The sequence below is a fragment of the Misgurnus anguillicaudatus genome, chromosome 3, assembly GCF_027580225.2.
Source record: "Misgurnus anguillicaudatus chromosome 3, ASM2758022v2, whole genome shotgun sequence".
Classification (NCBI taxonomy): domain Eukaryota; kingdom Metazoa; phylum Chordata; class Actinopteri; order Cypriniformes; family Cobitidae; genus Misgurnus; species Misgurnus anguillicaudatus.
Window position 1 is genome coordinate 22,420,223 of NC_073339.2, and position 26,990 is coordinate 22,447,212.

Below are 26,990 nucleotides of genomic sequence, written 5' to 3' on the forward strand. Positions count from 1 at the left end.
ACCCCAATGACCAAACACACGAAGCGGGCAAGTAAAAGTTAAAACAAACTTTATTTAAATTATTTAAAACTTTAGTGAAAAAGGGGAATGGGAAGCTAAAATAATCTCCTTCTTCTGCCTCCCAGCTGGATCTTGCAGGAGGGGAGAGGACCAGGTACCAGAGACAGGGGCACTACTTAAGGGGGAGACAGGGGGAATGGAGCTCCTTCTCGTTTGTCCCTTGAACCTGGAGGCAGAATAAACAATTAGTGGATGCCTGAGGTGGGACAACTACCTGCTCTGCCGTGGGTGGCTCCGCGGCCTTCCCAGCCGTTCCACGTCCCGCTCCGGCGAGTGACCGTGGTGTATTCAGGTAAGTATGAGGGGGAAATTTCCTTCGTGTTACTAATTTCCTCTTCTGCTCTACTTCCACAGGGTGGCCGACCCTTTCCTCCGTCCACAGCCCGCTGAGTTCCACACTCGTCCTGGATGCCTGCTACAGTCACACACACAAGAGACAGGTTTGGGAAATCTTGTTAGACTGTCGTGCCTTTCCCCGGCACTGAAGTTTTCTGATGACCAGCTGCTGAACTAAGAGCAACTCCATTTCTACTTTTCTACTTTGGAGATGCTGCGGGACCGTACTCCACCAGGCTGACAGATACACAAGGTAAGTATGGGCTTGGCTAGGCGCACTGGACTGGATCTACAGGGCCGCTAAGGTAAGTTGGCCCTGGGCTCCACCCTGGGACTACTCTACGGTTCCTGGGCGTGTTGCTCTAGATCGACGGACAACTTGGGTACGTATAGCTTTAGCTTGGTTCTAGGGTGGCTCTGCGGTTCACTGGGCCTGCTGCTCTGTATCAACAGACAACTTGGGTGCATATAGCTTTAACTTGGTTCTAAGGTGGCTCTGCGGTTCACTGGGCGTGCTGCTCTGTATCAACAGACAACTTGGGTACGTATAGCTTTAGCTTGGTTCTAGGGTGGCTCTGCAGTTCACTGGGCGTGCTGCTCTGTATCAACAGACAACTTGAATACGTATAGCTTTAGCTTGGTTCTAAGGTGGCTCTGCGGTTCACTGGGCATGCTGCTCTGTATCAACAGACGACTTGGGTATGTATAGCTTTAGCTTGGTTCTAGGGTGGCTCTGCGGTTCACTGGACGTGCTGCTCTGTATCAACAGACTCTTCAGGTTTACTCATGATGGTTAACTCAAACATTCCAAGTAGGCTTTCAATGTAGGTGAAAGAGTTTGTACGTCACCTGACCTTGGTCTACGGTGAGAGAATGCAGGATTTATCCACTTCCAACCGGCTGCTGCTGGCTTGGTCACGGCTGATACCGTCTTCAGAGGCAGAGGGGAGGTAGATGGGACTGCAAGAGGATGTCCGTAACAGACCCGTCAGCTCCTTTTCATCTCCAGGGTTAGATCGTTACCTAGATTGGTGGAACAGATGGCTAGGCCTCCTCTCCAACACAGGGTTGACACACAACAGTTAGTTTGCGATCTCACGGTTTCCCTACCTCCTTTAACTTCGCTGTGATCTCTCCCACAGCACGTTGATACTGTACTCACAATCCCCTTCGTTGCTTGAACACACAGGCGGGGATAAAAAGGTAAGTCCACATTGGTAATCATACCACGGCAGCTTTCCAGCACACCTCACAGCGACCGGCTTGACCTAGGGGCGGTACGGGCGACAGGAGACATGGCACAGCACTGCAAATACTTCAGGTGCACACACGTCAATAATTCACACTCACCCACGGCAATCCACACTTCTTAGTGACAGATAAGGCCCATACCTCCACTCAGAGTCAAGTACTTCACTGGGGGGGGGACGTTGCAATCGCTGCCACGGGCGGTGGTCTGGGCGTCATGGTTCCCCACACAATGGTCAGCGTGTCTTACACTCCTCTGGCTCGCCCACCGGCCTCGTACTACACGGTGGGGCCACTACACAGCAACACACTCCACACAGAATAGTTTACTGTACGTTACTTCAATGCTTCAATAAATGTACACATCTACTTGTACTCACGATCGTGGCACCCTGTATCTCTCTTCATCTGTGTTCATTCGTCCTCTTCTCGCGGTTCCCCAAGCCGCTTGATTCCAGGAAACCTCCGTTCAGAATTGACTTTGCTGTAGCCTTGAATGTACATGTACACACACAGGTAAGAATACACTTCTTCAATATACTTCGTCCTCAACTCAAACCTGTTTCAATGACTCGGTCCTTCTGTTCTCTCTACTCCACAGATCTTCTCTTTGAATCCGTATCCGTTGCTTCGCCACGTCAACCCACCGCTTTGCCACAACATCCGCTCTAACATCCACCAGAAATGGGAACAACAATGAACAACATCTTGTATTTCACTTGCTCTATATATACTTCCTGCTTCCCTTGAACCGTCCAGTCAGCGTTCGGCACCTCAGCATGTACACCTGTCGCTTGTTTTCGCTGATTTCGTTGCCCAGGGTTACCCGGAAGTGCCGGTGTTTGGGTAAATCGGTCCGGGCGAAACTCTTCTCCATAACTTTGGTTCCGCCCCTATAGTCACTCGTGACATTTATCTTAGGAATACTTTGCCTTGACGATTACTGAATTGTATTACTTAGCGAAACGATTTTATCACTAGTAACACCCAGTGTAAGCATATAGCCCGCTAGCATCATCAGTCGGTGCCGGCTAAAGCTAGCATTTCTTACCGTCTGTTTACTTAAACCTGCCTGCGTTGATGATCTAATGGCGGATTCATCCGATGTATGCTTTTCTGACCTGTCCTCACCAGATCGGGAAGCTGTGAAGGAGGTGCTGCCCGACCTTCGCAGAGTCGGCGTGCCTCACATCACCCTGACCACAGACGCTTGAAGGCGGCCGAGGCGTGCTGCGAGCGAGCACCCGTCTCGATGCAGCTTCACGGACCGCGTTCGGGTGAACGGAGACGCCATCGCCCGGCATGAAAACGGTAAGACTCCGCTTGTCATTGTAACCTGCACTACTTGCCACATGTACAGTTTAGCTTCATCCGTTAGCATAGAGGGTTTTACATGTGCTAAGTGTATTGAAGTAGTAAGGCTGACGGAGAAGGTTGAAGAACTAGAGGCGTGCTTCCGAACGCTAGTTGAGCACAGTAAGACTGCTAATGTTAATGTTACAAACACTGTTTTGGGTGCGCCTAGTGTTAAGCGTAATACACATGGCTCGGTTCCGACTTCAGAGTCAAGACGGCTGACTAACTGGGTGACTGTCAGGTGGCATAGTCACATTCGGCACCCAAAATACGCTCCTGTAGTAATATCTAACAGATTTTCTCCACTCAGCAATACACCGGCTGAGACGTCTGTTAAAGGTGCCCTGGTTATTGGAGATTCTATACTCAGGAATGTTGACATTGAAGCACCAGCCACCATAGTCGATTGTATACTGGGAGCCAGAGCGTCTGACATTAGATCCAAACTTAAAGTGCTGGCTAATGCTAAACGTAAGTTTTCTAAGATTGTTATTCACACCAGCACGAATGACACCAGACTCCACCAGTCGGAGATCACCAAAGATACTATTAAAGAGGTGTGTGAAATTGCAAAAACAATGTCAAACAATGTAATTTGCTCTGGTCCCCTCCCCGCCTACCGGGGGGATGAAACTTACAGTAGATTAGTGTCTCTTCATGGCTGGATGTCAAAGTGGTGCCCTCAGCATAACATAGGGTTTATAGACAATTGGAAGCATTTCTGGGGAAAACCTGACCTGGTAAAGAGAGATGGCCTCCATCTGTCTCCGGAAGGAAGTGCTATTCTCTCTAGAAATCTGACCAATAGTCTTACTTTTGATATTGTCTGACTATACAGGGCCCAGGTCAGGAAACAGACAGATCGGCTTACACATCCTTCTGTTAGCTGCCTTGACATGTCAAGATCACATATATCCCAGCATATAGAGCCTTTTTTTACCAGAGTACCAACACATCTCGACTGTGTCTGTTCCTCGAACAAATAAATACAGAGCACCGTCTAGAGTTCTCAACGGGTCGGGTCGGCCTGATAAACCCGACGGGACCCGCGGGTTCGGGCCGGGTTCGGGTAAAAAAAATATTAGCAAATGACTCGGGTCGGGTCGGACCGCGGTCTTAATATTTTCTGCTCAGTGAAAAAAATATTAATCATTCATCGCTGCTGTTCACCTTAAAGAAAGTCTTGCTTCTGTGTTCTGCGAGTGCGTGCATCATGGAAAGGGGCGGGGGCAGATCTGACGCCGCTGCGTGCACGCTTTTAACCTGGAGAAGAAGAGAGGATGGAGTTGGTTAAAAGCAAACTTGCCGCAGGTGAATTTACCGTCGCTTTTACAGGAGTAGGAAAATCAGAGGTCTGGAAAGTGTTTGGAGTGGTGCTGGATACTGAAGGAAATCCTACAGGTTATGTGCAATGCTCAAAATGCAAGGTGCTTATGAAATATGACAGCAAAAAAACAGGGTCGTCCAGCCTGAGCCGCCATATATTAAACTGTGGGCATTCGACGACCACCACCACGACGCAGCAGCAATCAATGACGAAGTTCATGGCCAAAAATATCCCCCTTAAAACAAAACAGGCAGTTACAGAAAAATGCGTTTACATGTGCGCCAAAGACATTAGGCCATTTTATTTTGTTCAAGGAGACGGCTTCTTAGAACTTGCACAGGAGCTCATAAATGTTGGTGCAACACATGGCAGAGTTGCTGCAAGCTCTGTCCTCCCATCTCCCAACACAGTAGCATCACACTGTCGGAATTTGGCAAAGGAAAAAAGAGAAAAGTTTGCGAAGCAGGTGAAAGAGATCCTGAACAAAGGAGGAAAAGTGGGAATGTCTACAGATATGTGGACAGACGACTTCAGAAAGATTCACTATCTGTCAATAACGTGCCACTATGTTACAGAAGATTTTGAATTGATCGAAAAGAATCTGACCACGGCAACGTTTCCTGTGGATGAGAAAAAAACGGGCGATAACATCAAGAGGGAGCTGATCAAGCTTTTGGTCACCAAGTTCGGGTTCGACCCACTGTCATTAAAAGACATTGTTTGGGTTACAGACCAGGGAGCAAATGTAGTTAATGCTCTCAGGTCATACACGAGACATGACTGTATGGACCACGTCCTCAACACTGTCCTTCGCCATGGACTTGATAATGATGCACTGACGCAGGTGGCCCCTGACTTCGCTGAAACAGTGACAGCAGCAAAGGCGCTTGTCAGGTATAGGAAGAAATGTTTTACTCTTATAATATTATTAGTATCCATTTATTTCCCCATTGGTAAATTATGGTAACGCTTTATATTACCACACGCAATATACCACGTAATTAAGCCGAATTTACAGCGTACAATGACAGTGCATAAAGTGTTCTTAAAAATGCTTGTATTGACGCATGTTGCAAAGTTTCGTTCTACCATTAATAAGACCTATTAAATGAACAAATAGCGTGCAGCTTTGTTGTCACTATTGTGTGATTTCAAATAAAAAGTTTTTAACAAGAGTTTCAGATTGCAAAGCAACACTTGAAATATGCCCGCAAATGTTACAGTTACCTGGTAAATAGGGAATAAGTTGCTATTTTTATTGTACTTGCCTTAAAACACAGATAACTACATTAAATCAGCTGAACTTGCTATTAAAACCATATTAGTAATATAGGCTACTAAAATAAAAGTGATGTGCTGATATATTAATTTGCCGACGTGGCTCGTAGATATGACGGACGGTATACAATATTTTTATCAGATAAGTAGTGAATATAAAAATTCACAATAAAATACAATTTCCCCATATTGCCTAAGGTCATACATAGCCTACAACGTAATATTACAATAGGTACCCTGTAATAAAATACTTAAAGGAATAGTCTACTCATTTTCAATATTAAAATATGTTATTACCTTAACTAAGAATTGTTGATACATCCCTCTATCATCTGTGTGCGTGCACGTAACCGCTGGAGCGCGCTGCGACGCTTCGATAGCATTTAGCTTAGCCCCATTCATTCAATGGTACCAATCAGATATAAAGTTAGAAGTGACCAAACACATCAACGTTTTTCCTATTTAAGACGAGTAGTTATACGAGCAAGTTTGGTGGTAATAAAAACGTGGCGCTTTTCTGGGCGGATTTAAAAGAGGAACTATGTTTTGTGGCGTGGCGGCACTTTTGGGAGTACTTCGACTCGCCTGAAAAGTCCGCTCCCCTTCTCCCTCTCATAATGGGAGAGGGAGGGTGTTACTGCGCCGAGTCGAAGTACTCCCAAAAGTGCTATTACGCCATAAAATGTAGCTCCTCTTTTAAATCCGCTTAGAAAAGCGCTACGTTTTATTTTGTACCACCAAACTTGCTCTTATAACTATTCGTCTTAAATAGGAAAAACGTTGATGTGTTTGGTCATTTCTGGCTTTGTCTCTGGGTGGTGCCATTGAATGGATGGGGCTGGGCTGGATGCTGTCGAGGTGTCGCGGCGCGCTCCGGCGCTTGCGTGCACGCACACAGATGATAGAGGGATGTGTCAACAATTCTTGGTTGAGGTAATAACATATTTTAATATTGAAAATGAGTAGACTATTCCTTTAACGTATAATTGTCCATATTTTATAACCCAAAACTTAACATATGTTATTATACATACATACATACATATAAGTATGTACGTAGAGGTACTCTGTTGTTACAAATACGCAGTAAATTCGATCCAATTATGCAGTACATTGCTGGTCCTAATATAAAGTGTTACCTAAATTATTAATATAATATGCGTCTTTAGTTTGTGTTTGATTATCACTACTAGGTTACTCATTTGTGAGTCGGGTTCGGGCAGATAATTCATGTTGATGTGTCGGGTTATATCGGGTCCGGGCTTTAAAAGCCACGGGTCGGGTCGGGTCGTAATTTTCAGGCCCGTTGAGAACTCTAGCACCGTCTACCTCGTCTCGTACAAATCTTATTAACATAAAATTAGAACACAATACATTAACAGATGAAACTCAAATGTTAAAATTCTGCCTTCTTAACATTAGATCGCTTACCAATAAAGAACCTATTATCAATGAAATAATTACAGACCAAAACTTAGATGCACCCTGTTTAACCCTCTGGGGTCCAACCATTTTGGGACACTGTCAGAGGTTCTGACATGCTCTTGGATTTGGTCTTTTTTCAGTTGCTTTAAAACATAATAATGGCAAGTGTCTCATACCACTGCGTTCAGCACAAACTGGGCTAAAATATTATATGAGCTACATGTATGTACATGTTTGTATTTTTGAGAGAAAAATGTTTATGCGTGGTTTTTAAAAAAGCAAAATTTTTAAGTCACTGATACACAAAACCCATACTAAACATGTTTTAACAAGACTTTTCTAAACATAATCTAGTAGTCTAGAGTTTTTTCTTTAAAATGATGTGAAAATCATACTGCCTACTTATTCACATAAAACAATATATTGATTAAGAAATTGTAAGACACTTTTTGTTTAGAGGGGCCGTATGCGAGAAGGATTGATTGACAGCTAGCAAACAAAGACTCGCATAATAAGCTGCATAATGAGGCAGGAATGTTAAGAACTACAGTAAAGAATGTGAGGATAAATGTATGCATGTTTGTTTGAGGTTTATTAAGAAGTTAATAATATAATCAAAATAGAAATGAAGGTCAGTAGGACATTTTCAGTTTATTTGGAAACAAACTCACTTATTCAAAAACTTCACTTGTATAAGAAACTGATAAACAACAGAGCTGTAAACTTCATGTGGCTCATGTTACCATATAACTATATGTCCAAAAGGTGTTTTTCCACTTCATAGTTTTGTACTGATAAGAGGGATGCAGACCTGTAAGAGAGTTATAAACAGCTGTTAGCACAGAATATCCACAGAATATATAACTGATGGGTAAATATCCCTGATACTACATTATAAACTGTCATGTACATAAACTAAATTCAGAACATCTCAAATAAACATCTGCAGTGATATATAAAAAGCTGTTTTTAGATGACTGTTTTCAGTGCCCATCCCCTTATCGTCTAGCTTCTGTTTTAAACGCGTTTCTGTAAGCGTGTATGAACTTTAAAAACACATCGCATATGGCTATGGCGTCCATGTGCGTGAGCTCGCGTCTCCGTGTAACGCGCCGTTCATAAAAACGGTGTCGCATGTAAAGCGCAATGTATGGAATTACCTTGCATGTAAACAATATGGAATCATTTTACAGCAAATCCCGCAGTGCAGCATTACTCAAAGTTGCCATGAAGTATACGAAAGTGAATAACTGTGTCTAACACTGTAAAACATGTAAAAGATATCCACCATTACGGGAGGTCACGCGAATTTGTTTGTAAATAAGCATGTAAACATGGAATCATATTACAGCACACACTTAAAAGATACAGCAGTGCAGCCTTAGTGAAAGTTACCATGAAGGATATAAGTGAATAACTGTGTTTAACACTGTTACAGCATGCAACAGTGAAATCCGCCATTACGTAAGATTGCGTCCTCGTTTGTAAACAATGCGAAGGTTTTTCAATCCGAAGCGTGCAGTCTGCTGAGGTTGCTTACTGTATGTAGGCTGAACTGCACTAGCCATGAGCATATTACATGATAGCAAATATAAATGGTATAAATTAACTGTTACTTACTTCTAATATCCTCCTCCAGCTCCAGTGCGTCCTCCATTGTTCTTCTAAGGTAACGTTAAAGATAAATGCTTCTCTTCCTCAATGTCCAGACATAAATTAAGATATTCCTCACGTGTTTGTATAAAGTTTATAATCCAAACATGCGGTAAAGTCTTTAAATCTGATAAACTTTACGCTTTGTTTCTTATGGTTTGAACCGCTCGTCTGCCTGTGGGCGTGACTGAATTAAAGATAATGAAGTCAGCGAGGAAAAACGGTACTCTCTTTACTTCAATGCAGATTATATAAACAGGCATTATTTGTTTTCGATTATATTTAGCTTGTTTAAAAGTAGACATTTCAGGCTTTCTTTGGATATGTGTATCATGTTTGTGTGACGAGAATTCGCGGAGTTTCAATTGATTTTTGTAACGTGTTTTGAGAGACAGCTGGTGGAGACAGAAATGTCTGGATGCACACCCTGTTTATTTTCTTTATTTGACAAAAACACAAAGATCTGTTGTTATTGTGAATGAACACATATAAAAGAAGACCCTTTACTGTTTCAAATAATGTCTAACACATAAGTGTATGATTATTAATGATGGAGTATTTAAGTTGATTCTGCCATGATAAGGAAAAAAACACGTCAAAACGCGGCGCCGGGTTTTTGGACCCCAGGGGGTTAACAGAGACCTGGCTTAAAGCAGACGATTACATAAGTTTGAACGAATCCACCCCACAAGACTATTATAATAAACACGTTCCTCGTCTACAAGGGAGAGGGGGTGGTGTAGCGACAATATACAACAAAATATTTAAAGTAAAACATAAATCCAAACTAAAATTTTATTTGTTTCAAATAATACTGTTATATATTGAAATAACTGATTGTAACAACAAACAGCTTTTGTTCGTTTAAGCTACCATCTACAGGCCTCGGGGCCACCACACAGATTTTCTTAGAAATAGCAGATTTCCTATCTGAGCTTACAGTCACAGCAGATAAAGCTCTTATTGTTGGTGATTTTAATATCCATATGGATAACCCAAAAGATGCATTAGGACATGCGTTTATGGATGTTCTAAATTCTCTTGCTATTAAACAAAACGTGTCAGGGCCCACGCACACTCGCAAACACACATTAGACTTAATTCTGTCACTCGGACTCAATATTAATGACATCGAAATATCACCCCAGAGCGATGCAGTTTCAGATCATTGCCTTGTGTCATACACTGTACTTCTAGATAGGATCACTCAGTCTACAACATGCTACAGATTAGCCAGAACAATAATTTCCACCACTAAAGATAGCTTTATTAGCACTCTTCCAGACCTGTCTCAAATGGAACATGTAGCAGATAACAGTGAAGATCTGGATATTATAATAGAAAACCTGAGTACGTTTGTTCTAGCACATTGGATGCCGTAGCTCCCATTCGAAAAAAGAGAATCAAAGAAAAACCGCCAGCTCCATGGTATGACCATCATAATGCAGCCCTTAAAAAAAGTAGCTAGAAAATGGAAAGAAACTACCGAAGCACAAAGTTAAAGGTATGGCATTCAGCATGGAAAGAGAGTGTTCAACACTACAGACAGGCTATAAAAATCCCCAGATCCACCTATCTCAGTACGCTTATTAAAGAAAATCATAACAACCCTCGTTTCCTATTTAGCACAGTTGCGAAACTGACTAGAAACAAAGAACAAACAGAAACCAATAGTAAACTCCAACATAATAGTAACGACTTCATGAACTTCTTTACTAACAAAATTACGGTTATTAGGGAAAACATAGAAACTACGCAAACAGCCACCAGTCTACCCATTAGTACATTTAATACTAGATTACCATGCGAACATCTTGAGTCATTTAAACCAACTACAATAAAAGAGCTCTCTAAATTAGTAACATCATCCAAATCATCGTCCTGTATATTAGACTCTGTTCCCATAAAACTACTTAAAGAGGTATTTCATGTAGTGTCTGACCCAGTACTAAATATCTTTAACTCATCACTAGAATTAGGATACGTTCCAACAGCTTTCAAACTAGCAGTTATTAGACCGCTCATTAAAAAAAACAAACCTTGACCAGGGAGATCTTAATAACTTTAGACCAATCTCAAATATACCTTTTCTTTCGAAATTATTAGAAAAAGTAGTGACAAGTCAGATACGCACATTCATAGTGAATAATAATACATATGAAAAGTTCCAATCAGGATTCAGGCCCCACCATAGAACAGAGACAGCGCTGCTTAGAGTTACAAATGACCTCCTTTTAACATCTGATCGTGGTGAAATCTCAATCCTTATATTACTAGACCTTAGTGCAGCCTTTGACACAATAGATCACATAAACTTACTCAATAGACTAGAAAACTATGTTGGCATCAGTGATCAGGCGTTAGCCTGGTTTAGATTGTATCTAACCAATCGATATCACTTTGTTTATGTAAATGAGGAAGAGTCATATCACTCCCCCGTTAAATACGGCGTACCACAGGGATCAGTTTTAGGCCCTGTCCTATTCTCGTTATATATGTTACCTCTAGGAGACATTATCAGGAAACATAACATAAGTTTTCACTGCTATGCGGAAGATACCCAGCTTTACATCTCGTCATATCCTAGCGAAACCCACCAGTTTGCTAAGCTATAAGACTGCATTAGTGATATTAGGGACTAGATGGCACATAACTTTCTTATGCTAAACTCCAATAAGACAGAGATACTTATTATTGAACCAAATCGCTCCAAACATAATATGTCAGATTACAAGTTGCCCATAGATGGCTGCACGGTGGTGCCATCTTCCACGGTTAAGAATTTAGGCGTAATGTTCAACAGCAATCTATCTTTCGATAGTCACATCTCCAACGTCTGCCGCACAGCATTCTTCCATCTTAGAAATATCTAAAAAATACGCCATATGCTCTCTGCATCAGATGCAGAAATGCTTATCCATGCTTTTATGACCTCTAGAATAGACTATTGTAACTCGTTACTCGGGGGATGTCACGCAAATCAGGTAAATAAGCTACAGCTGGTTCAAAACACCGCCACAAGAGTGCTTACTCAATCTAAAAAGTATGACCACATTAGTCCAATTCTGGCATCTTTACACTGGCTACCAGTTAAATATCGCATACAATTTAAAATACTACTAATCACAAAGCCTTAAATGGCCTAGCTCCCTCATATATTCAAGAATTACTATCAGAATACAATCCACCACGTAAACTGCGATCACAAAATTCTGGTAACTTAATTATCCCTAGAATATCAAACGTGTCTAAAGGTGGTAGATCCTTTTCCTACTTAGCCCCTAAGCTCTGGAATGATTTACCAAATAATGTTCGACTATCAGACACAGTTGATTAATTTAAATCTAAACCTAAGACATTCTTCTTTAACAAAGCATTCACATAAAATGTCCAGTAAATGTAATTATCCCGCAATAGTTATTTTGACTAGAACAAAGCACTCACATACCTCATATGGGTAATATGCTATTGCCGCAATAGGAAGCCTGTCTGGAACCGAGCGAATATTAACCACAATACTGTATGACACTTGCATTACATGCGAACGGCCCCTACGCTAATAGAATTCTGTTTTTCTCTCCCTTTCTCGTTCTCAACCCCGAGGACAATGAGACAAACAGACCCAGTTCCTGTTGCTGTGAAGGTCATCACACCACTAGACCTGTTTGAGTCGTGACTCACTCGGATCTTTCACCCGGATCTTTAAATTAACTCATGAGTCGCGAGTCTCTAGTATCATTAACCCGGATCAGTTGAGTCCTACTACAATTCAATGTAAAACCATAAACAGCGCCACCACACACGCAAACCTCTTTCAACATTATTAATGAGACTTCGCTTGCTCTACAGATCCACTCGTAACCGTCTGATCTGCGCAAGAACTGACCAGGGATTCTCACTCAGAGCCGGAATCATTTCAAACTCGAGAGACCTGCTGATCCGTGCGAGCAGCGAACTGACCTGAGATTCTCACTCAGAGCCGGAAACATTGCAAACTCGAGAGAGCTGCGGATCCGCGCGAGCCGCGAATTGACCCGAGATTGTCACTCAGAGCCGGAAACATTGCGGATTCGAGAGACATGCGAATCTGCAATGTTTCCGGCTCTGACTCGAGAATCTCTCTACTCGTAACCAGCTGATCCGCAACCGGCTGATCCGCGCGAACTGTCTCTCGAGTCAGAGCCGGAAACACTGCAGATTCGCAGATCTGCCGGAAACATTGCAGACTCGAGACTCTCCGGCTCTGACCCATAACGTTGTAGGAAGATTCACTATTTCAGATGTGGTATCGAAGTTTATGAAAAATAAACCCCTTTTCAATGTTTTTAAACTTGACTTCAAAAATTCTATAGATTGTATTTCTGGATTAAAGGGTAAATCAGAATCAAAATGTATGCAATACTTAACTGATTTAACTGATAAATAAAAATAAGAAATATATATATTTCAGATGTGGTATTTATTTTTTAGTCTGCCATGTTGCCAGCTTTACTATGACAGCAGTTTTCTGTGTTTCATGAGTCCCATGGTCTGCAATGTTTCCAGCTCTGAGAATCTCGAGTCGCGCGGATCAGCCGGTTACAAGTGGGTCTGTACTGAGTTTCCTTGGCGATTTAGCAATACTGACTCGAGTGACTCAAGTGACTCACACAACCCGGATCCCTTTAGTGAGTGACTCACAATAACCCGGATCCTTAAAAGGAATCGAGTTTGCCAGGCCTACACACCACTGATCTACTGATGCCCAGCCGATGCACGTCCAACGACTACCGGCTGAACCAGTTTAATCCGCCTACCAGCTTCCTATCCCTATCGTGTTTATATATATAAATATATATTAATTTCTCCCAAGGGTTTTTTGTCCTTCTAGGAGTTGTTATTTAATAATATATTCATATTTAAATTGGGTGAAGAATTCCTTTAAATGCACGGATAAATGTGTAAAAGACTATGTGTGTACTACTATAATCATGGCACTTTGAGATATTTTGTGTTAAAATGTCCGCTCAAGTGCAAGAAAATATTAACTCTGTTGGCATTTGCGTGCTGTCTTTACTATTTGCTTGTACTGGTGTGTTGTCCGAAGCCTTGAGGTGCGGTTTGGACTCGCGCTTTAGAGGTGCGCGCAAATCAAAACTTATCAAACAATGCATGAGTAAAGTATTAAGGAAAAAGGTCTGTTTCACACTTTTTTGTGCTCAAATATTTCAATTGGCCAATCGGGCCAGTGACTGTTGCATTGCTGCTAACAACACATTTTAACACATTTGTAATAATTATCTACCAATGATGCATAGAGAAATCCCTTATGTTGCAGTAAATTAGGTAACTATGTAACAAAATTCCAGCAACGTTGGTACGCAAAAGCGTCTTTTAGAGCAGTGTCTGGTGCGCATTTTTTAAACATCGTAAGGGGGTGATGTTTCTACACTGCATCAGTGGGTGAATGAACTCCCACAGCCACCTACCAGCAGTGTTGGGCAAGTTACTGAAAATTAGTAATTAGTTCCAGTTACTAGTTACTTTTTTAAAAAGTAACTGAATTACTCTCCCAGTTACTGTGTATCAAAAGTAATTAGTTACTAGGGAAAATAACTTTTAAGTTACTTTTATGTCTGCTTTTTTAAATGTAAATATGAACAGTACTGAACAGTCAAACACAACATTTTTAGACTTATTTATTGTTATCAACAGGTAGTAAGTCCAGTCTAATACCTAAAACGAAATAACTGTAAAATCTGTAAACTTTAACTATTTACAACTTATTTTAGTAAAGTTTCTTTGAATATTTTTGTTAGAAATTAATAATATGTAAGCGTACTTTTTTATGTATATCATTTAGACCATTTAGACAAATATTCTGTATGTTTACATTGAAAATATATAATGTGTTAAAATTGTGTAGTGTCTCTTTAAGAATTTGGGAGCTGTGTGAAGCTAGCAGCTATTGCGCTCGAATGCAGTTTTCCACGCATCCGTGATATTTTAGATTTAAGATTATGTTTTATGTTTGAATCAAACGAGATACAAGATTAAAGGAAGATATTTAATCAGAAAACGGAGTACGGTGGTTGTTTTGTCAGACACGGAGTGAGTGAAACCGAAACCAAAACTGAAACTTGCGCAATTGCGGATTGATCTCTTCCATGAAAGCCGATGTAAACGTCTGAAAACATATCAACATTTCTCAGATTTATTACTTTTGTGGACTACAAATTCAAGTTGATATCAGACCGGATGGACTTATGGCTGGCGCACAATTTTTAAACAAAGGTATGTCGTCCGGTTTTGATTTTTCATGTTCATTCTGTACGCACTGTCGGAACTGATGAAGTTTAATGATTCATTGCGCCGCCCACCATGGTCCTGCGACGTTAGATCAGAAATGTCTTGTCTGCAAGTGTTAATTCATCACAGATCAGAAATGTCTTGTTTGCAAGTGTAAATTCATCACAAAATAGAGTAACGCGAGTAACGAACTCATTTAAATTTCAGTAATTGTAACTGCGTTACTTGATTTTAAAAAATACTTCGTTACTTGCTTGTTACTGCTAAAAGTAGTGGAATTACAGTAACGCGTTCCCATCACTGCCTACCAGCTATGGTTTCAAATAGCAGGGGAGGCAGATCCCTTTAGCCTTGGCTGGCCCTCTGCCTAGGAGATGGTAACTCCAATGTAAAACCTACAGACTGAGGACCGCAGTATTACACAGATTACTGGGCCATGGCCGTTGAAGCTCAGGCATTAAGGGTGGGGTCACACTCCATTTGCGTAGGCAAGAAAGAAATGTCCACGTCTATCCCCCTGCAGCCGTTGTGGTAGGATATGCCTGTCTCGCATAGGCCTCGCCAGCCATAAGCGTGCCTGCAGATGACTTGGATGTCCTTCTAAAATCTTCATTCGCGAAGCCAAGCCATGAAAAAGGGGAAGGACATACGGGTATAAAAAGAGTTGGTGTGCACAATCCAGTAGCTTTTGTTCTTCTGACCTGCTGATTTACTCCAGTAAATACAATTAAGCGATCATTTCTTCCTGTTCAGGAGTTTCACTGTTGGTGTGACGGCGTGACAGTGAATCTGTCTTACTGAGTGTTACATCCTCCCCTGGGCACTTCTGCAGTTTAGCCAGAGTTTTCTTAGAAGAGCGATTTCCACACAGGGGAAGCCTCCCTTTAAGGATGTCTTTTTGTCTCTGTGTCCTTGGATGTGGCAGGTTTTTCTCTGATGACAGCCATGTTATATCAAGCAGATAGAAGAGTATTGGGTTGCAGTGTACTACGCCACCATATCCAAAGTCATAGAGGCTCAATAAGTGGAATCTGTGGTCTGGATGCGACACTAAGCCTTGTTTCGCCCTAGGCCTGGTGCCATTCTTTCCTGAGGTGCCTGACAAAATATTGGAAGTCGCCCTTCTCAGTGCGCTCCAAGTGTGGAAACTCTGTCGTCCTCACCACCCTCGATGAACAAAAAACCACGTGCAGCTGTAATTTACACTGAACAACGACTATTACAGTAGCTGTTTTAAAATTAAAATGCAACTGAACCAATGATTGGTACTATGATATTTTTATGAATTAATTAATTAATTTAATCTAAACCCTGTCTGGAACCCCCCCTAAACCATTTAGCTCTTACATATTTAACAGAACTTCTAATTTGTTACAAACCATCAGGCTCCTTAACTCTTTCCCTGCCATTGATGAGTTAACTTGCGTATTAAGAAAAAAAAAACGCTTCCATGCCAATGACGAGTTTTTTACGGCATATTTTTTTCAATATTTCCGCTATTACCCACCAGGTGACGCTCTTATGCAACTTTTAAAACATTGAAGCATCCATTAAGGCAAACTGTAAAAACTTTATGTTTTGTGTCCTTCACAAAAATGCAATTATCTCAGCTTTTTGCTCAAAATTTTGAATTTTTGAAGAAACCTACCAATATTTGAGAGGTGATAAAAGAAAACAAATGAAGATAGGATGAAAGTTTTTTTTTTAAAGCAGAGGGTAAGTGACGTGATGCCACATGTGCAATCTGTTTTTAAACAGTTTATATGTGCTTACAAAAACACACTTATTAAAACATTGTTAAAAACAGAAGCTAGACAGTCAGTTGATGGGCAGCTGAAAATAGTAATCTGAAAACAGCTTTTTATATAACTTATCACTACAGATGTTCATCTCAGGAGATGTTCTGAATTTAGTTTATGCACATGATAGTTTATCTGAATTTATTGTTATCAGTGATATTTACCCATCAGTTATGTATGTAGGCTTATGTGGCACTTCTGTGGGCAATATATGCTTAAAGCTGTTTATAACTTTCTTTCAGGTCTGCATCCCTTTTAGCTGTTACTTAAGCAATAAGGTACAAGAGGCTGTGCTGTATCGTGAATAAGTAACAGCTGAACCATTGTTAGGCACGTTTTTGCTCTATTTTGGCTAGTCCCAAAGAAATATAGAACAAATCAGAAATTCTGTGCGTTTCTGAGCAACACACCGCTATTTTGCTACTGTATAGATAAGAATGCTAAGAGTGCATAATCTGTTGGTCGCCAGTGGGTCGTCTATTTTTAAATCTTTAACTTTAAAGAGCACCTATTGACCGATTTACGTTTTTACATTTCCTTTGGTGTGTAAGTGTGTATTAGTCCATGTTGACGCAAAACTTACATTTTCCAAAGTAAATGATTATGCGAGTTATCGTCTTCAACGTAAATCTCTTTTCTTGGATGACAACAAACACACAGATTTAAGGCAACAGTTTTCTTCCTGGGATTGGTGATGTAGAGAAGACCGACATTATCATAATTCCCCCCGCTTCGGACTCACAGCCTGTAAGTAAACTCCTGTTAGCATTGCATTGTGACCGAATCTTTCAAACATGTAAAGGAGCATCAACTTTCCAGCTGACGTCAGAGGTTTTCAGGCCAATCACCAGGGCTTGACATTAACTTTTTTGCTCACCAGCCAAAGTGGCTAGTTGTTTTCCAAAGTTAATAGCCATTTAGCATTTTCACTGGCCACAATTTTGTTGTTGGTAAAATACATTTTATATGATTAAATGTGACTTTTACTGTCAACTTGTTTATGCAGATTGTATTTTATAAGTTTGATCATGGTTTCTGTTAAAAGCGATTTAAGACTTCAAGGCTTTTAAGACTTTTACTGACAAATGTCAAAAGGGCATTATTGTTGCCCAAAGTAACGTAAGCCTACATTAATATGATGTGCAAATCAGAGAGTATGCACGCACTTTAAATCTCTTCAATCACTTCCATTCAATTGTTTTATCTTTCCCGAAGTGTGCGTGTATGTGCTCAGACTGCATCTTGTGCATTCGCAAATCCATCAACGCTTGAGCTCTCTATGGTAAACCCTACTGTACATTGCGCTGGGTGCAGGGAGTGCTTATAGGAGTTGTAGTTAGGGCCCGAGCACACCGGGGTGTGAGGACCCTATTGTTCTTCAAGGAGTTTTTATTATTATTTTTCTCCGAATTCAGTGGGACTTTAGATGCCCTAAACATGCTCGAAAACTCATGAAACTTTACACAGATGTCAAGAGTGGTGAAAATTTACATGTGGTGTAGGCTTTGGAATTTGGCGTGGGAAAAAAGCTCTATAGTGTCACCTGCAAATTTTCAGCAAAGCAGCCCTCGGACTGTGTTTGACGTACAATTACGAAATTCGGTACGCTTCTGTAGCATGACAAGACCTACAAAAAAGTCTCTTGGAATGAAGCCGTAAACCAATCAGGAAGTCAGCTATTCAGAGTTATTTTTATGATATGGGCGCAGTTTTTGTCATTTCCAGGCGTCATACTTTATCGAACTCCTCCTACAGTTTTCGTCGGATCATCTTCATATTTAGTGAGTGTCATCTTAAGGCCTTTGTGATGCTAAATTGCGAAGGATTTAACTCTACGTAAAAATTTGTGTCGGTTCTGGCCCGACAAAATTCGATGTTTTCCCATGAAACAGGAAGTTGCTGGAACTCAGGCATGCAGTGTCTGATATGTCCCAAATTTCACATGATTGCTAAGAGTCCTGACCTGAACACATCTACATTTCAATTTTCATTTATAGTCATAGCGCCACCAGCTGGCAACCTGAAGGGGCATCTTTCAGTGCCACTTTTAAATATTTAACGAAGCAGCCCTTGGACTGTGTTTAATGTACATGTACGAATTTCGGTATGCTCATGTATTATTACAAGCCTTACAAAAAAGTCTCTTGGAGCAACGCCCTACACCAAACAGGAAGTCAGCTATTTTTAATTATTTCTCAGATTTCCGCTCAGTTTTTCATATTTCCAGCAGTCATACTTTAACTCATTCACCGCCATTGACGAGTTATCTCGTCATTTATGAGTTCATATTTAACTAATAAATATGCCTTTTTGGACGAATTTCAAAGTGAAAGTGTAATACCGCTTTTATCCACTAGATGGCACCAGAACGAATTTATCAAAAACAGAAATTAAAAAGATTTAATGATTTTTTTAAACTGCCTTTATGTTTGATAGTCATTCTGAGTCTGATCTCTAACATAAATTCCTTTACAAAAACGCAATTTTTTAAGCTTTTTGCTCAAAATGTATTTTTGAAGAGAAATATCCATATTTCAGTGGTTAAATTAAGTAGAAAAAGTAAATATATAATGAAACGTTTTTTTCCCATTTTGTTTGTTTGTTTGTTTGTTTATTGTTTGTTTGAAAGCAGAGGGTGTGTTCTTTAATTTGATATAATTTGTATGTTTATATATTTATAGAAAATGATTTTTCCTGCAAGGAATTTTGTGAAAATTTTGTTAAAATCACAAAAATGCAGGTGGGCAACTTTTCTCAAAAAGGCTGGCGGTGAATGAGTTAACTAACTCCTCCTACAGTTTTCGTCGGATCATCATCATATTTGGTGAGTTTCATCTTAAGGCCTTTGTGATGCTAAATTGCAAAGGATTTGATTCTATGTTAAAATTTGTGTCTGTTCCGGCCCGCCAAAATTTGATGTTTCACTATGAAACAGATTGCTGGAACTCAGGCCTACAATGTCCAATCATTCCCAAACTTCCCATGATTGATAAGAGTCCTGACCTGAACACATCTACATGTCAATAGTCACTTATGGTTATAGCGCCACCAGCTGGCAACAGGAAGTGACATGTTTACAATGATTATGCAATGTCGGATTTGTCCCAAACTTCACATGATTAATAAGAGTCCTGGACTGAACACATCTACATGGCAATAGTCACTTATGGTCATAGTACCACCAGCTGGCAACAGGAAGTGACATGTTTACAATGATTATGCAATGTTGGATTTGTCCCAAACTTCACATGATTAATAAGAGTCCTGGACTGAACACATCTACATGGCAATACTCACTTATGGTCATAATGCCACCAGCTGGCAACAGGAATTGACATGTTTTACACTGATTATGCAATGTCCAATCTGCTTCTCTTTACATGATTGATAAGAGTCCAGGACTAAACACATCAACATGGCAATATTCAGTTCAGTCATAGCGTCACCTACTGGCACGGTGAACAGGCATGTTTTACATTATCTTAAACATACAGTGTTCAATCTGTGCTCTAATTATATTTAATAAGACTCTAGGACTGAAGGCATTTATGTACACTATTCAGTTTTAGTTATTGTGCCTCCTGCTGCAAAGTAACATTGCCATATTCCTCCTATATTTACTCACTTAAATGCATATCCCCCACTGTTCACTGCTTTTCTAAGGGCATCGGCTGGCAGTGGCCATGGGTGCGAGGGCCCTTTCATCGCTGCTTGCAGCTTTAATTTCCTACTGTTCCTAGTGCGCATTGTTCATCATCATTTTACAAATTAGCTGGTCAATAAGGAACACAGAGCTTTTCAAATCTGTGCATTTCAGAAAGAAAGTGAAATCTGGAGCTACAAAAATGTGTTTTTTAACCATAAACCACACAAACACATTGTATTTGTTACGTGCTGTTTTGTCGGTTCTCTGTGTTTTTTGTTCTCTCGCTCTCTCTCCCTCTTTTCTGCTATCTGTCTCCTCAGATCCCTGCCATTGAACACCTTTCCTGTCAATCTTAATTATCCTGTGTGACGTCACTCGTCGATCCACCAATCAACATCCGATCCCGATTGTTGTTTTTCTTGTGTGTCAGTCTTTTCGTTTACCCAGTTTGTAAGTCACTCGTTCTGCGTCTGTACGTTAGTGTTCATTCACTCTGTTTGTTTGTGACTTTGTTAAAGGAACAGTATGTAAGAAATTTATATCAATTAATCATAAAATGGCCCTATGTCACTAGACATTAGGAAATCCTTTTCATTTTAAATACTTATATCACTGACAACAGTGGTCTGACCAGGATATTGTCATTTAAAAAGTGGAGTTGCAGCCCTCAACTGATGTTTATGTTGTCATTTTGTCTATTTGCCACCAGTTGTGTGATTGCAGTACCAGTTTAAGCCACAGGTTTTGTGATTGCATCATGTGATGCTGAAGATTTATCTTGTTACCTTTCCTTTGTAGCTTAGGTTAGAGGGTAAAATTCTAGCTAGTGCGGATTAGTTTAGTTTATTTCTTTGTTTTGGCACCGCTCGTGTCCCTTTCCCTTTTGTGTCTTTTTTTACTTGTTAATGTAAATATTGTTAATATTATTCATCACCGCTCGTGTCCCTTTCCCCTTTGTGTCTTTTTTACTTGTTAATGTAAATATTGTAAATATTATTCATCACCTTTTCACTTGTCACCACCACTGAACACGTGTGTATATAAATAAATTACCGTTTGCCTACTATATTTGTTGTTTCTGTCTTTGACTGCTACACACACACACACCAAAATAAAACTTTAAATCATTTCATATTGATACATCCCATCCATACCCCAAACACCATCTGGGATCGTAACAGTATTATACCAAATACACAAAATAACGTTGTTTTTTAGCAATGAAATAGGTGCTCTTTAATTCCTAAAACTTCAAATTGAAAGGTTTGAAGGTTTTGGTGTTCATGCCTTTTTTCAAATTATGAAAACGTTATATCTATGACGTTGCAGATGTGAAATCTCATTAAAACATCATCGACCTATTATTATATATTATCATTATTATATTTTATTATTTTCCACTGTGAAAACATGTAAATAAATACACAAGTGTCACATGGGTAAAGGAACAAATGGGTAGAGGAACAAATGTAACCAGGGCTGCTATGAGAGGAGACTGTATTGTGCCTTATAGACGCAGAACATTTGGACAATATGCACTATCAATCAAAGGATCAGAGATCTGGAACAGGCTACCTGTTGATGTAAGAGAATGTCCGACCTATCTCAGTTTTAAGAACCATCTGAAACTATGGCTAATTACACATCAAATTTGTAAACACTGAGGGAATAGGGGAATATATTTATTTATATAGAATAGCAATTCACTGCGTATGTCTAGATATGTATTCTATGTCATGAGTCTGTCTATGATGTTAGAGGGTATGTTTTGTTAATTGTGGTATTTCCTGTTGTTAGTGTAAACAGGAGTTTGTGTTGATTTCTTTCATTGCTGTGATGTCTGACTTATGTTAATTCATAGTTAAATGTTTTGTTGTGTCATTAAGCACTGTTGGTGACCTGGTAAGGGACTACAGGTGTAAAATAGCATGGGGGCTAATTCTGGCATATTCATATGGCTGAAAAGCTATTATGTTTCCTTAATATTTATTGTCCCTTTTAAATAAATAAAAATAAATTAAAAAAAACTGGTGAGATGTTTACAGATTATTTCCAGATATAAAGTTGATGGTTTTGTACTTTTGGTTGGGGAGATCCATCATTCCATCCATCCGTATAGCTAAGAATCCTTGACAATTCATTTAAGAATTTTAACAACAGTTAAAAATTGTGCCATTACAACAAATGATACATGTACATGACTTTATATAAACATCCAGTAATAAACAACTGTCTGAAGTGTTACTGTAAGTGGTAGCTTCAACTAGACAAAAGACATCCCTTGTGTTGTTATGCTCATGGCAAGCTGTCTGACAGAGGTCATGTCTGCAGCAGACTCCATCTCTGTCACAGAGATGCTCTGTGACATAAGTCAAAAAAGCAAAGAAAAACAAAACAAACTCTGACAAATAGAAGAGAGACGTTTGCTGTGTTCACTGCTGAGGCTATGTGAGCATTTTAAGTGACAAGAGCCAGACTGGTTTAGAAAATCAACAGAAGGAAAGCAAACAGAATGGAGCTCCCTTTTAGAAACAGTAGCCGTGTTTGCACTATCGGGCTTCAAGCGGGCGTGCCAGTGCCTGCCGAGGCCTGTGGCGTTTGCATTGTCACTTCCGGGGCATGATCGTGCTTCACTGGTGCTTCGTTGGGGCTTACGGCCCGGCTTTTCTGGCCCGCCGAATTCCTTGGGCCAGAGCGGGCTTCTCGGGGCTAGGGGAGTGGTAAAGGTCAAAGGCGGAGTTTATCTGAGTCTCTGGCAAGATGCGCATCCATCTGTCTGCAGATTTAAAACTTTAAAAATAATCGGGATCACCAGTAATTTACTGTTTAACGGAAGATGCCTGCTATGTTTGTACTTCGGACTGAAGAAAATGATCTGCATATGTAAAAAACAAAGACGCGTTACAACGCCGAACTCGCCACGCTAAGGATCCGGCGCACACAGCTACCGGTTCGGGAGAAGTTTATAAAGTTTCGGGCACAGAACAAAGTGTTTAAAGTGCAACAGTGCTGAGAAATTAAAGATGTGTGTTGGATCATCATTTCATCGTCCATGTATTAATGAAGCGATCACTCAAGTCACGATGGTATCTACAGTCGGTGAGTTAATATGCTAAGTTTATTGTGTTATATTGTCATCTCTGTTGAATTTTTTAGTCAGCCCTTAGAAAAAGTAACCATGGTTTTATTATATTAGTCATCGCCATGCTTTCTGGTATTTTGGAGTTTAATTTAACTCTTATGTGAATGTAGCAAACTTTATATGTTGGTATACTGTATGTGTATTTACAAACCCTTTATACAAAACATCACATGTGCTGCTTTATTCTTTTGTGTCCGTATTACAGAAAAAATGCCAACGTAAAGCTTTCAGTTTGTCATCCAGGAGTTTTTATTTTGTATATGAGAGATGACACAGCAACAGATGAAAGAGCAGGAGATGAAACGAAGATGATGATGATGATGATGAGACGACAGGAGCCATGGATGTTGAAATCCGTCTGGAGAAGATGTCTTAAATACACCTGTTTGTGAACTGATATAAACTTCATGTAAATAAAGTACCGCGCTATTATTACTACGGCTGCTTGTCAGTTTATTGAAAATTATTGCTTTATAAGGATCACATCTGAAACACAGAAATGGTAAGATGCAACAAAATGGTAAATATAACCATCATTAACTTGTAACCACTGTAACATAGCTTTTTAAATACTTGTGTATATTCAGAGTTGATTCTTAACGAGCACATTTTCTAATGATTTCTCAAACGTTTTTATTTTTGAGATGCAAGTAAAGTGATTTTCAGTCCTATTCAGCTATTCGAGGCAGTTCTTTATAGACAAAAGTATTTATTGATTGACACATTATTGAAATAACTATTAGACAGTTACCTTGTGTTTCATGTGATGCTCAACTAACGTTTTCATGATTAAAGATATCACACCTCTTATAATGTGTAAGTATGTTTACATCGCCATAGAACTATAATTACAAACTTAACGTTATATTTAGACACACGTGCATACCTGTATTTTAAAATAAGATTATTTTACATAAATGTAAAACTAGGACTCGTTATATTCTTTAAAATATTGTGTATAATGGCACATTAGGTAGATGAACGCTTTATTTGTAATTATCCTACTTCATAAAGTTTATTACTGCTTATTGATCTGATATCGTCTCGTCGTGAGATCGCTCGTGTGCAGCCAACATAAACTTCAAGATTAACACCGCAGATGGAGCAAACATCTCTATCTTCTCATCTTGGCTTTCACTGTGCAAACAGCCGCCTCAGTTATTTTCATTATGTTTGTTGTATGATGATGCGATCTCACTCCCGTCTCCTGTCAGATTGAAGTGACTTCCTCACGGTAAAACAGGCGGAGTTGTGTTACGTTACATCCAGGTAGGCGTATTAAGGGCGGGGTTTTCTGAAGCGCTGCGGCGCTATTGGCTTGACAATGCAAACGCGTCATGATTTTGGCTAAACAGCTGGAGGTCTGAGGCTATTGGCTCCGTGAGGCACGTTTGAAGCCCTGGCTCGCACAGGCCCGATAGTGCAAAAGCGGCTAGTAATAGCACTGGCCCTCATCCCAAACCAGAGTCGTATAAAGAGAGGGTTACGAAAACGCTTTTTTACTAGGGAGTGATGGAAATACAGTAAATCAGTTAATAAAACTAAACAGTTAATGGTGACCCAAAGATAACTGTGATTATCTATACCAACTACAGCAACACAGTTTATCTTTTATTTTTCTAGCAAAAATATGGCTATATAAATGGCTATCAATCTGCTACAAACATAATTCCTACTTTTACTATATTAAAATCACAAAAAAGATGTGGTTATTTACTATATTAAAATCACAAAAAAGATGTGGTTATTTGTAACAGTGAAACATAACAGAAACACACTAAATTCATATTTAATTGTATTTATAGTAGACATTAAATGTTAATATAATTATACATGATTTTCAAGGATACATCACTCGTATTACTTACCAAACACAATGAAACACATAGCAGCATTGTGAAGCAGTGTGACTTTCTTATGAGGCATTTAGCTTCTCGCTGTTGCCCCCTAGTGTTACTCGTAATAGATAAAAAAGATAAGTATAAAGTAGATGGCCACCAGCAATAAAATATTAAACCATTAAATCTATATTATTCACACATTATACACAACTCATTAAAATATAAAAATTTTACTAGTTATTATTAACGATAATCATTACCTACAGCAGAGTTCATAAAATATCACTGTTGACTATATTCATAAAATGTCCGAAAATGTAAAGAGAAACGGTAATTTCATCGATATACCAGCAGGTGCCATTGAAATGAATGGGCTTCAGTGCTGCGTTAGGAACTATGGGTCACTACATGACACGCTGTTACTTCTGCATTCCATTCTTACAACGGACGTCTATGTGGAGAGGCATCCAGCTGCAGCCCCGCAGACTCACTTCTTGCTAGACACCAGTGGATGGACAGCTGACATCATTTCCGTATCGTCATTCACTTTTCAAATTTGACGCGCCATGCACATGTCAGCGGTAAGAAAAAATAATAAACTGTCGATGATTTAGAGGTCATGTCAGAATTCAAATGCACAAACTAGCTAGACAGTTTTAGGGGGCAGGAATGAAATGTGGTGTGCACAGTGTGCAATAGTTTATTTGGAACGGTTCATGTTTTATTTTCTCTTGAAATCGGCACTTCCCCCACAACCTTACGGGCCTGACTGTTGCATCTTCATTCTGATGGTCAGATTTGTCTAATTTTACTAAGATGTGTGTAATTTCCAATAAATATTGCAAAACCACAAAGTGTTAATTTGATCTGGATTGTTTGGTAAATTGTCTGATCATGTGAGTCTACGTATATCTTAAAAACAGAAGTGGTTACATTTACAAAAAAAAAACGGTGGTCAATTAACATGTACAAGTCTGTTGTAATGACAAAACGTTATATTCCATTGATCTAGGCTGAATTTAAGTCACAAAAAAATTGTGAAATTATCTGAACAATATATTAGGTATGATGACAAAATTTGTTGAAAGTTAAAAATATCAAACGCTTCCGGTGGTCGGACTTGACCTATTTGATGTCGTATTTAGTAAAAACATACTACAACCTTGCGGCGAGAAGTGGATCTTGCATGACACACATTTAAAAGTACTGCGTGGGCTGAAAACAGATTCTTCGACCCAGAAATTCGACGCGCGTGCCCGCGATGTCAGCATTGCTAAATATATATTTTCAAGGTGGTTCTTGTAAATGCAGTTTGCATGAATTATTGATGTTATAATATTAAGCATATTACACTGAAAAAAATTATTCATTGAATTTAATCAATTTTATTAAGGTAAGTGGTTGCAATCAATTTATTTAAGCTATATTTAAACAAAAAAGATTAGTAAAGTAAAATAAAATATAAAACTTTTGTTTAAATGTAGCTTAAATAAATTGATTGCAACCACTTACCTTAAAAAAATTTATTAAATTGAATGAATCATTTTTTTCAGTGTATTGAGAATTGTTTTATGTAAAGAGATATTATAAA

The 26,990-nt window shown here is 39.5% G+C and overlaps 1 protein-coding gene and 1 long non-coding RNA gene across 2 annotated transcripts in view; both read right to left on the reverse strand.

The window, feature by feature from the left end:
* Window positions 1-26,990, reverse strand: part of LOC129444463 (nectin-3) — an 88,117-nt gene that overhangs the window by 51,986 nt on the left and 9,141 nt on the right. The gene's annotated exons all lie outside the window — the stretch shown is intronic.
* LOC141361601 (uncharacterized) lies at window positions 352-5,902 on the reverse strand. The gene is made up of 3 exons (XR_012367750.1): window positions 1,507-5,902; window positions 1,251-1,419; window positions 352-475 (listed from the first exon to the last, which is right to left on the reverse strand). It is a non-coding gene; the product is annotated as an uncharacterized lncRNA (long non-coding RNA).